The sequence below is a fragment of the Gopherus flavomarginatus genome, chromosome 10, assembly GCF_025201925.1.
Source record: "Gopherus flavomarginatus isolate rGopFla2 chromosome 10, rGopFla2.mat.asm, whole genome shotgun sequence".
Classification (NCBI taxonomy): domain Eukaryota; kingdom Metazoa; phylum Chordata; order Testudines; family Testudinidae; genus Gopherus; species Gopherus flavomarginatus.
The window spans coordinates 82,608,032-82,620,506 of record NC_066626.1 but is presented as its reverse complement, the minus strand read 5'-3'; the positions used below and the strand labels follow the sequence as shown (position 1 = coordinate 82,620,506).

The 12,475-nt window shown below is 54.9% G+C and overlaps 1 protein-coding gene across 3 annotated transcripts in view; it reads right to left on the bottom strand.

The window, feature by feature from the left end:
- The window catches only part of SLC4A3 (solute carrier family 4 member 3), a 93,101-nt gene extending 83,541 nt beyond the window's left edge, over positions 1 to 9,560 (bottom strand). For 2 of the 3 annotated variants that reach the window (XM_050969642.1, XM_050969644.1), the window contains exon 1: positions 4,464 to 4,741. The gene's annotated coding sequence lies outside the window, so the exon portion shown is untranslated. Of the gene's footprint in view, positions 1 to 4,463; positions 4,742 to 9,479 lie in introns of those variants that run through there. The other variant, XM_050969643.1, reaches the window with a different exon arrangement.
- Between the last annotated feature and the right edge of the window lie 2,915 nt (positions 9,561 to 12,475).

Below are 12,475 nucleotides of genomic sequence, written 5' to 3'. Positions count from 1 at the left end.
TTCAGGGCAAAATCCTGGCCCCACTGAAGTCTATGGGAGTTTTGCCATTTAATTCAACACAGCCAGAATTTCACCCTCAGTGCTGACAAATGCAAGATAATGCACATTAGAACCCACATGAAATTGAACCTCTCACACATCTCACTGGGTTCTAAAATAGTTGTAACCCCTCAGGAATGAGACCTGGGTAACTTAGTAGAAATCTGCTCCCTGTGCAGCTGAAGTCTGAAAAGCAAACACAAAGTCAGGCTTTGTAAGGAATGGGATGGAGAACAATGGAAATATTCCAACGCTGTTCTGTAAATCCATGAGACACTTTTCCTGGGGATACTCTATTGAGTTCTGGTCATCTAGCTAAACAGAGATAGAGCAGAAGTAAAGGGGATCAGACATGGGCAATGAACATTATGAGAGGCTTGGAAAAACATCTGTTTGAAGACAGATTAAAGAGACTGGGGCTGTTCAGTTTAAGAGGGGACATGATAAAGGTATGTATAGTAAGGTACGGCAGAGAGAAGGCAAAATGGGCATCTTTCTTTACCTTCTCTCAACATAAGAACAGGTGCTTAATGAAACTGAAAGGCAGCAAATGTAAAACCTATACAAGGAAACAACACTTTCTTACAGAAGGCATAATTAGCCTGCGGAACTTAGCACCACAATACAGTAAGGCCAGTTGTTAGTGAGGTTAACAATAGGATTAGGGATTTGTATGGAACATGTCCTCTCCTTGTCCATTCATCTCCTTGTCCATTGAAACAGCTATTATCAGATACTTTCAGAGACAGGATACTGAGCCCCTGGTCTGACTCACAGATTCCAAGGCCATAAGGGCCTAGCCTGACCTCCTGAATAACACAGACCATAGAATTTACCCAAAATAATTCCTAGAGCAGATCTTGAAAGAAAAATTCAATCTTTATTTTAAAATTGTCAGTGAGTATCCACCATGACCCTTGTTAAATTGTTCCAATGGTTAATTACTCTGTTAAAAACGTACACCTTATTTCCAATCTGAATTTGTCTAGCTTCAACTTCCAACCACTGGATCATGTTAGACCTTCCTCTGCTAGATTGAAGAGCTCATTATCAAATATTCGTTCCCTAGGAACAGGGCAGGCTCCAGGGTTTTTGCCGCCCTGAGCAGCAAAAAAAAAAAAAGCCACGATCGCGATCTGCAGCTCTACCGCCGCCGCTTCAGTCTTAGGCGGCAATTCGGTGGCAGGTCCTTCGCTCCAAGAGGGAGTCAAGGATCCGCCACTGAATTGCCAGCCAAGATCCAGATGTGCCGCCCCTCACTGTTGGCCGCCCCAAGCAGCTGCTTGCTGGGCTGGTGTCTGGAGCCAGTCCTGCTCAGGAAGATACTTACAGACTGTGATCAAGTCAACCCTTAATCTTCTCTTTGTTAAACTAATTAAATTGCGTTCCTGGAGTCTATATGTTTTCTGATCCTTTAATCATTCTTGTGGCTCTTCTACCATTCTCGCAGGGTATTTTCTCCTATCCTATAACCTGAAAGGAGTTTAGAGAAGAACAAGTCTAAGGGCTGGAGGGATTGATTTAAAAAGAGAGATTAAGAGCTACATCAGTCTAGTTTGGATAAGTGATGACTAAGGCGGGGAGTGGAGAGAACATGCCAGCAGTCTAGAAAGATCTCATGGGTGTAAACACCAGTGAAGGATTTTTTTTTTCCAAGGGGGCCCAACAAAGTGTAACTCAAGAGGATCAATCTGAAATTAAGAAAGGGAAATTCAAGCTTAATCTGAGGAAAGTTTTGTGGCAGAGAGATCTACAAGTGAATATGAACATCCCAGTCTGCTATGGTCTCCACATGGGTTTTCATATGAGGAATACAAGAAAAAACAACAGTCAAAGAAATTTTAAACACTGAGACTTTCATCCTTTTAGTGTCTACAAAGTTGTCTCTAGGTCCATGATTCAACATTCCTGATGTAATTAATTTACAATAATAGAAGCATGACAGCATACCTGATTCAAAACGGAGGCTAAGAATTAAAGTCTACAAGAGCGTACGCTGATGTAGCTCACACTTTTCCTATCCCCCTCGCCTTATGAATTAAACTAGCTTGAACCTGTCTCACTTACCCAAGTGTAACATACGGCCTCCATGCTCACACACTTCTGCTCTAAATTTGGCCCAGAGTCTAGCTGAGTGGAAGAGAACCTGTTTACATTGTAACAAACACTGAGGGGCTGGGGAAGAGGAAGACAGTGAGGAAAGCAGCTAATAAGAGTGGGTGAGAGGATATAAATTAAAGGAGGCACGTTACTGTAGCTTAGGCAATTCCCACCGCACAGTTCTCCATTTACTTCAGTGGGATTCCATGCTGGTGTTGGGATCCCTCCTCTTGGAGCAACCTGCAGGATGGAAGCCTTAAGATTCCTTCCCTATTGGAAGAATAGGTCCTAGGTAGGCTTAAGGTAGTCTCACCGTAAGGATCCTAACCTGCACCACCTCTGAATTTGGTCCTCTACATTCTTCTGGATTAGAGGTAACACTGGGTCTGAAATGGGTGATGTTCTTTGTAAGAAGGGCCCAGTGAGAAGGCCAAGTCTGACCACCCAAACTTCTGGGGACAGGGACTTTGTAGCACGTACACTTACCTAGCTATGCAAGAATATTTTCCAGGCTCTGGAGCTGTCTCCTGAGGGAAGTGGTAGGCACTCCATTGTTTGGTACACTGAAAGCAAGGCTGGAAAGAACCCTGTGAGGAACAATTCTGTTCCAGGCTTCCCTGGAAAAGGAGTTTTGATGTGGGCTAAGAGGCATTTTCCATCTCTTAACATCTATAATCCCATGAAGAGCAGCAGCCCCAACTAAGTGGGTTGAGATAAAACCAGAGGGATGGAGATAGAAACAGTATGAGAATCTAGGTGGTAGACGGTAGACTAAGCAGCTAGAAAAAGGAGAAAGAGAAGAAGTTCAAAGACAAATGAGGAAAATGATTAGGGGCCTGGAAAGACTTTCCTATGCAGAGACATTGACTGGGACTGTTTAGTTCAGAGAGGAGATGAACAACAGGGGATATAACAGAAGCATTAAAATAAAAAAGAGGTGTTGAGATGCCAAGGTGGTAGGCCCGGTATACGAACTTGATCAGAACTGGAAAGATAGGGGGAATAGGAGTGCAGAATCTTTCTCATAACACAAAAACAAGGGGACACAGGATGAAACTGAAAGTGTTAACAAATGTAACACTAAGGAATGGGAAAAACTTTTTATGCACCACCTAATTAACCCATGGAACTCATCACCACTGATATCAGAGAAACCAAGAGCACAACAGAATTCAGAAAGGGATTTGACATTTACATGGATGATGGTTACTTTAGACAGGGTAGCCTGAGGGGAGAATATCCACAACTGTCCACTTTGGATATTTACACCTTCCCCTGAAGCCTCCAATACTTGCCACCATCAGAGACGGGATACTAGACTAGATGGAGCACTGGTCTGATCTAGACAGAGAAATCATGCACAGATGATGAGGTATTAATACAAGAGACAATTACAAGGAAGGTCCCTACAATTGGGTTTCTGGGTAGCTATGGAGGGACACATACAGCTCAGGAAGAAAGGAACAGAGATGTACCCTGACAATATATTGTGTGTGCTTCACATGCACAAGCTGATTAGACATGTACTGCATGTACACATGACTCTACAGAGACGGGAGACTCAGACAAATATGTAGGCGGTGCATGAAAGCCTGCAGCACTGGGAGATAGGGACCCAGCGCAGGGTGCATGGACACTTCATGAAAACACAGAACACGCAGCATCAGGAAGCAATAGTGCAGATATCAGGTGTGCAGGCACCACAGGTACTTAGGAGCCAGCCTGTGGTACCAGAAGGTGAGACTCACAGGCCAGCTCTGCCAGCACCATGTGTACGGGTGCCCATGCCTCTCGGAGAGTGGAACACATTTTGCTGGTACCCTGTTTATGCAGGAGTCTACAGCAACGGGAAAAGAGGACCCTGTGCAGGCTACATAGGTGCCATGCTACATAGGAGCCTGCAGCACTGGGAGGCAGGGACCCACCTATATGCCCTGTGCACCTGCTACTAGCGCTGTAATTTTGCTGTCTCACCTTCAGTGGCTCACAAACCTTTCCCTTTCCTTGATCGCCCCTGCACGCTGTCCGCGCCCCAGGGCTTCCTGGCTGGCACCGGAGGGAGGTGCCCCTCTAGCCCATACATTTTGGGAAAGCCTGCAAACTCGCGTCAGAAACTCAGTGCAGCAGCCCGCGGTAACACGGACCCCAGCAAGGGCTGGCCGCCCTCGGCGCGGCGGCTGTGGAAGCAGCCCAGGCTGGAGAAGCTGCCGATGGGGACTCCAGACAGGCTCCTGGCCACACGTCTGTGTCAATGCCACGGCGCGGAGCTGCTGAGAAAGGGCGATGGAGGAGAGAGGCTGGCGGGGGGCGGGCTAGTACCGTACCTCGCAACCGCGGAGAAGGAAGCAGAGCCGCTCGCCTCCGGCCAGGGTCCCCGGACACACGGCGCTGCGCAGGACTCCCTCCCGCCCCGCTCAGGCCGCCGCCGGACAGCGCTCAACATGCGGCCATGTCCCTGCTGGGGGCCAGGGAGGGCTGCTGGGTCAGGCACTGCCGCCGCCTCCGCTTCTCCAGCAGCCACACAGCCATGCACCACATCGGGCTCCGCTCCGGCTGGCTGCGCTGGAAATCCCGCGCCGCGAGCGCCGAACCCGGCCGCCGTGAGTCACGCAGGGCTGGGGCGGCCTCCGGCACAGGCGACAGCCTGGAGAGACACGCCTCCTGCGGCTGCTCCGCACCAGCTCCAGCGATCGGCTTCCCCCGGCCCGCAAGGCGCAGCGCAGACGCGGGGCCAGCTCCGCGCGTTACCCTGCGCGCTGCCGTCACAGTGCCCGCTCCAACCCCGGGGCATGCAATCCCCCGCCCTCCCCCACGCAGGCTGGTCTGTGCACACTGGTCACACGTGCCCCCCCCCCCGGCACACGCAACCCAACCTCCCCCCCCCCGCAGGCTGGTCTGTGCACACTGGTCACACGTGCCCCCCCCCCCGGCACACGCAACCCAACCTCCCCCCCCCGCAGGCTGGTCTGTGCACACTGGTCACACGTGCCCCCCCACCCCTGGCACATGCAACCCGACATCCCCCCCCCCCGCAGGCTGGTGTGGGCACACTGGTCACACGTGCCCTCCCCCCCCCCGCTCTCATTCCATACTCCCCGTCCCCTCTCATTCCACACACACACACACACTGCAATCTGGTCTGTGCACACCAATCACACGTGCCCACTCCCAGCCCAGGTGCATGCTACCTCTCGTCCCCCCCCCCCCCCCGGCAAATAAGTGTGTGCACACTGATCACACGTGCCCACTCCCACCCCAGGTGCATGCTACCCCCCCCCATTCCACACACACCTGGCTCTCATTCCACACCTCCGGCCCGCCCTCCAGGCAGGTGTGTGCACACTGCTCCAACGTGCCCACTCCCACCCCAGGTGCATGATACCCCTCATTCCACACCCCCGCCCCACCCGCAGGCTGGTCTGTGCACACTGAGGTGCAAATAGCCTCACAATTCCTGCTTTCCAGAACACACACAAGGCTGCAGCCCGCACTGTACACATGCCCCCTAATACGGCCACATACACCCACCTGCTCCCACACCCCCAGTTCCCCACGCCTATCCACCTCTTTTGCTCACCTTCCCTTCTCATCACACAGTCATACACACCGTCTGCACGCACACCCCTCACACATTCCCTCACACATTCCCAATTCTGTCCCCACAATCAGGTACAGACATTGTATCATGTGCAATGCCCGAGGGGCTCCTGGAGCCATGCAGGCAATACACAGCCCTGGGCCCAATGTCCACAGCTGCCCCGTAGTCTCTCAGGCCAGGTCTATCGCCAGGGGATAGAGCACAGCGGGAAGCTGTTTCCCTGCAGCAAAGGCCAAGAAGCAGCCAAGCAGATCTGGGTTCCCTTCCCAGCCTCGCCAAACACCCCCTGTGCACTTAGTCGTGCATTTCCAAGTTGACTCCGTTTCCCTTTTGATAAGTGCAGATAACGGGACCCACTGGCAGGGGATTTGGGTTTGCTAACGTGTTTATAAAGGCACAACACAAAAGCGGCCTAGGAGATGTGTACTGGCTGCATAACGCAATCTATTGTTCATTCACACGGGGGGGGGGAGACTGCTGGGCAAGAACTGGGTGCCCGTGGGAGCCAACCCAGCCCAGGGCAGCCACGTCCTGGGTATGGCCAGGCCCCGACAGAGCTCAGCAGTTCTGCAGCTCATGCCTTGGTCGCCTGTGCAGCTGTGACATAAGGACGGCCATACTGGGTCAGACCAGAGGTCCATCTAGCCCAGTATCCTGCCTACCAACAGTGGCCAATGCCAGGTGCCCCAGAGGAAGTGAACCTAACAGGTAATGATCAAGTGATCTCTCTCCTGCCATCCATCTCCATCCTCTGACAAATGGAGGCTAGGGACACCATTCCTTACCCGTCCTGGCTATTACCCATTAATGGATTTAACCTCCATTAATTTATCTAGTTCTCTTTTAAACCCTGTTATAGTCCTAGCCTTCACAACCTCCTCCAGCAAGGGGTTCCATAGGCTGACTGTGCACTATGTGAAGAACTTCCTTTTATTTTGCTGCCCATTAATTTCATTTGGTGGCCCCTAGTTCTTATATTATGAGAAAAAGTAAATAACTTTTCCTTATTTACTTTCTTCACACCATGATTTAATATATCTCTATCATATCCCCCCTTAGTCTCCTCTTTTCCAAGCTGAAAATTCCTGGCTTCCTTAATCTCTTCTCATATGGGACCCAAACCACTAATCATTTTAGTTGCCCTTTTCTGAACTTTTTCTAATGCCAGTATAGCTTTTTTGAGATGAGGAGACCATATCTGTACGCAGTATTCAAGATGTGGGCGTACCATGGATTTATATAAGGGCAATAAGATATACTCTGTCTTATTCTTTATCCCTTTTTTAATGATTCCTAACATCCTGTTTGCTTTTTTGACTGCTGCTGCACACTGCACGGATGTCTTCAGAGAACTATCCACAAACTCCAAGATCTCTTTCCTGATTTGTTGTAGCTAAATTAGCCCCATCATGTTGTATGTATAGTTGGGGTTATTTTTTCCAACGTGCATTACTTTACATTTGTCCACATTAAATTTAATTTGTCATTTTGTTGCCCAATCACTTAGTTTTATGAGATCTTTTTGAAGTTCTTCACAGTCTGCTTTGGTCTTAACTATCTTGAGCAGTTTAGTATCATCTGCAAACTTTGCCACCTCACTGTTTACCCCTTTCTCCGGATCATTTATGAATAAGTTAAATAGGATTGGTCCTAAGACTGACCCCTGGGAAATACCACTAGATAGCCCTCTCCATTCTGAAAATGTACCATTTACTCCTACCCTTTGTTCCCTGTCTTTTAAACAGTTCTCAATCCATGAAAGGATCTTCCCTCTCATCGCCTGACATCTTAATTTATGTAAGAGCCTTTGGTGAGGGACCTTGTCAAAGGCTTTCTGGAAATCTAAGTACACTATGTCCACTGGATCCCCCTTGTCCACATGTTTGTTGACCCCTTAAAAGAACTCTAATAGATTAGTAAGGCATGATTTCCCTTTACAGAAACCATGTTGTTTGCCGAGCAAGTTATGTTCTTCTAGGTGTCTGACAATTTTATTTTTGCCTGGTACTGACGTTAGACTTACTGGTTTGTAATTGCCGGGATCACCTCTAAAGCCCTTTTTAAACGTTGAAGTTACCTTAGCTACCTTCCAGTCATTGGGTACAGAAACCGATTTAAAGGACAGGTTACAAACCATAGTTAATAGTTCTGCAATTTCACATGTAAGTTCTTTCAGAACTCTTGAGTGAACGCCATCTGGTCCCAGTGACTTGTTACTGTTAAGTTTATCAATTAATTCCAAAACTTACTCTAGTGACACTTCAATCTGTGACAATTCCTCAGATTTGTCACCTACAAAGGACGGCTCAGGTTTGGGAATCTCCCTAACATTCTCAGCCGTGAAGACTGAAGCAAAGTATTAATTTACTTTCTCCGCAATGACTTTATCATCTTTTAAGTGCTCCTTTTGTATCTCAATGGTCCAGGGGCCCTACTGGTTGTTTAGCAGGCTTCCTGCTTCTGATACACTTAAAAACATTTTGTTTTTACCTTTTGAGCTTTTGGCTAGCTGTTCTTCAAATTCCTCTTTAGCTTTTCTTATTCCATTTTTACACTTAATTTGCAGGGTTTATGCTCCTTTCTATTTACCTCACTGGGATTTGACTGCCACTTTTTAAAAGATGCCTTTTTCTCTCTCACTGCTTCTTTTACATGGTTGTTAAAGAGCGGTTGCTCTTTTTTAGTTCTTTTACTGTGTTTTTTTTAATTTGGGGTATACATTTATGTTGGGCCTCTATTATGATGTCTTTGAGAAGTGTCCATGCAGCCTGCAGGGACTTCATTCTAGTCCAGGGGTAGGCAACCTATGGCACGTGTGCCAAAGGTGGCACGCAAGCTGATTTTCAGTGGCACTCACACTGCCCAGGTCCTGACCACCAGTCCAGGGGGCTCTGCATTTTAATTTAATTTTAAATGAAGCTTCTTAAACATTTTTAAAACCTTATTTACTTTACATAGAACAATAGTTTAGTTATATATTATAATCTTATAGAAAGAGACCTTCTAAAACCGTTAAAATGTATTACTGGTACACTTAAATTAGAGTGAATGAATGAAAACTCGGCACACCAAAGGTTGCCGATCCCTGCTCTAGTCACCTACCTTTTAATTTCTGTTTAACTAACCTCCTCATTTTTGTATAGTTCCTCTCTCTGAAATTAAATGCCTGCCAGTAATTGGTGATTCGAGGTTGTTACACCAGGGCTGATTCCCCAGGAACCCCCTGCAGCGCCCCCCACTGACTGCCCTGCCTACCCCTGAGCGAGGCCGCACCTCGGCACGCCGGAGCTCACCTGCGCGCCCACCCTCTCCCCGGGCTGATATAAGAGGCGGAGGGAGTTGCCACCACCCCCACCCGCTCTGCCAGGATAGCTCCCACCACATGCCCCAGCTCAGCCCAGCCATCCGGCACCACCCCAGGTAGGCTGCGGCCAGGGGAGCCGGCTCCTCCGCGGGCTGCCTCACCCCTCCAGATCCGTGGGCCGCAGAGCAACCCCCGGGCGGTGGCCCCAGACAGCCCGGCCCCCGCACCGCACGGGCCATGCGGGCTGGTCAGCGCGGGACCACCCGCCCCCTCCAAGCGCCAGGCGGGCGGCCGACTCCGGATTGCTGCGCAGAACTGGCATCCAGCGGCGGGGCGACACCGGAGTCACCCCTGGGCTCCGGTAGAGCCGAGCAGCGTGTGAACCCCGCGGCTCTCGCCGGGATCCCGGAGCTGCAGCCCGGCTTCTCCGACACTTACCTGCCGGGTGGAGAAGGGCAAGCGCGCTGGTGACTAGCCTAACCCGAGCCTGGGGGCGGAGGCGGGGCGCTGCGAAGGGGGGCGCTGCCGGCGGAGGGAGCCGCCCGGGGCTGGCTACAGCGCACTCCGCAAGGGGGCCAGAGCCCGGGTGGGGCTGGGGCGCGGCTCGCAACGGCCTAGACCCTCCGTAGCACGGCTGGAGAGCTGCGCTCCCGCCGGCTACTCTGCGGCCGCAGGGCCTGGCTCGCTGGGCACGTCCCCCGGAGCTCCCCGAGCCCTGCTGGGCGGGACCGCCCGTCTGCCCAGCGCTCTGCCACGGGCAGCGCCGGTGTGAGGCTCCCCGGGGGGCGGGGGCTTCCTTGGGGGGGGGTGTTTTTATAGAGTGAAGGGTCAGAGCGCTGGGGGGGGTCGTGCGGGGTGTCTCTAGAGTGAAGGGTCAGAGCGCTGGGGGGTGTCCCGGGCCGGGGTGCTTGGGGGGGTCGTGCGGGGTCTCTATAGAGTGAAGGGTCAGCGCGCTGGGGGGTGTCCCGGGGCGGGGTGCTGGGAGTCGTGCGAGGTGCTGGGGGGGTCGTGCGGGAGGGCAGGGTGTCTCTCTAGAGTAAAGGGTCAGCGCGCTGGGGGGGGGTCCCGGGGCTGGGTACTGGGGTGGGGTCGTGCGGGGTGTCTCTATAGAGTGAAGGGTCAGCGCGCTGGGGGTGTCCCGGTGCTGGGGGGGTCGTGCGGGTGGGCGGGGTGTCTCTAGAGTGAAGGGTCAGCGCGCTGGGGGGGTCGTGCGGGTGGGCGGGGTGTCTCTCTAGAGTGAAGGGTCAGCGCGCTGGGGGTGTCCCGGGGCGGGGTGCTGGGGGGTCGTGCGGGGTGTCTCTAGAGTGAAGGGTCAGAGCGCTGGGGGGTGTCCCGGAGCGGGGGGGCGGGGTGTCTCTAGAGTGAAGGGTCAGAGCGCTGGGGGGTGTCCCGGAGCGGGGGGGCGGGGTGTCTCTAGAGTGAAGGGTCAGAGCGCTGGGGGGGGGGGGTCGTGCGGGGTGTCTCTAGAGTGAAGGGTCAGAGCGCTGGGGGGTGTCCCGGGGCGGGGTGCTGGGGGGGGGTCGTGCGGGGTGTCTCTAGAGTGAAGGGTCAGAGCGCTGGGGGGGGGTCGTGCGGGGTGTCTCTAGAGTGAAGGGTCAGAGCGCTGGGGGGTGTCCCGGGGCGGGGTGCTGGGGGGGGGTCGTGCGGGGTGTCTCTAGAGTGAAGGGTCAGAGCGCTCGGGGGTGTCCCGGGGCGGGGTGCTGGGGGGGGTCGTGCGGGGTGTGTCTCTAGAGTGAAGGGTCAGAGCGCTGGGGGGGGGTCGTGCGGGGTGTCTCCAAAGTGAAGGGTCAGAGCGCTGGGGGGTGTCCCGGGGCGGGGGGGCGGGGTGTCTCTAGAGTGAAGGGTCAGAGCGCTGGGGGGTGTCCCGGGGCGGGGTGCTGGGGGGGGGTCGTGCGGGGTGTGTCTCTAGAGTGAAGGGTCAGAGCGCTGGGAGGTGTCCCGGAGCGGGGGGGCGGGGTGTCTCTAGAGTGAAGGGTCAGAGCGCTGGGGGGTGTCCCGGGGCGGGGTGCTGGGGGGGTCGTGCGGGGTGTCTCTAGAGTGAAGGGTCAGAGCGCTGGGGGGTGTCCCGGAGCGGGGGGGCGGGGTGTCTCTAGAGTGAAGGGTCAGAGCGCTGGGGGGTATCCCGGGGCGGGGTGCTGGGGGGGTCGTGCGGGTGGGCGGGGTGTCTCTCTAGAGTGAAGGGTCAGAGCGCTGGAGGGGGTCGTGCGGGGTGTCTCTAGAGTGAAGGGTCAGCGCGCTGGGGGGTGTCCCGGGGCGGGGTGCTGGGGGGGGTCGTGCGGGGTGTCTCTAGAGTGAAGGGTCAGCGCGCTGGGGGTGTCCCGGGGCGGGTGCTGGGGGGGTCGTGCGAGGTGTCTCTAGAGTGAAGGGTCAGCGCGCTGGGGGTGTCCCGGGGCGGGGTGCTGGGGGGATCGTGCGGGGTGTCTCTAGAGTGAAGGGTCAGCGCGCTGGGGGTGTCCCGGGGCGGGGTGCTGGGGGGATCGTGCGGGGTGTCTCTAGAGTGAAGGGTCAGCGCGCTGGGGGTGTCCCGGGGCGGGGTGCTGGGGGGATCGTGCGGGGTGTCTCTAGAGTGAAGGGTCAGCGCGCTGGGGGTGTCCCGGTGCTGGGGGGGTCGTGCGGGTGGGCGGGGTGTCTCTCTAGAGTGAAGGGTCAGAGCGCTGGGGGGGGGGTCGTGCGGGGTGTCTCTAGAGTGAAGGGTCAGCGCGCTGGGGGGTGTCTCGGGGCGGGGTGCTGGGGGGGGTCGTGCGGGGTGTCTCTAGAGTGAAGGGTCAGAGCGCTGGGGGTGTCTCGGGGCGGGGTGCTGGGGGGATTGGGCGGGGTGTTTCTATAGAGTGAAGGGTCAGAGCGCTGGGGGTGTCCCGGGGCGGGGTGCTGGGGGGGGTCGTGCGGGGTGTCTCTAGAGTGAAGGGTCAGAGCGCTGGGGGGTGTCCCGGAGCGGGGGGGGCGGGGTGTCTCTAGAGTGAAGGGTCAGAGCGCTGGGGGGTGTCTCGGGGCGGGGTGCTGGGGGGGGGTCGTGCGGGGTGTCTCTAGAGTGAAGGGTCAGAGCGCTGGGGGGTGTCTCGGGGCTGGGTGCTGGGGGGGTCGTGCGGGGTGTCTCTAGAGTGAAGGGTCAGAGCGCTGGGGGGTGTCCCGGGGCGGGGTGTCTCTAGAGTGAAGGGTCAGAGCGCTGGGGGGTGTCTCGGGGCGGGGTGCTGGGGGGGGTCGTGCGGGGTGTCTCTAGAGTGAAGGGTCAGCGCGCTGGGGGGTGTCTCGGGGCTGGGTGCTGGGGGGGGTCGTGCGGGGTGTCTCTAGAGTGAAGGGTCAGAGCGCTGGGGGTGTCCCGGGGCGGGGTGCTGGGAGGGGTCGTGCGGGGTGTCTCTAGAGTGAAGGGTCAGCGCGCTGGGGGGTGTCTCGGGGCTGGGTGCTGGGGGGGGTCGTGCGGGGTGTCTCTAGAGTGA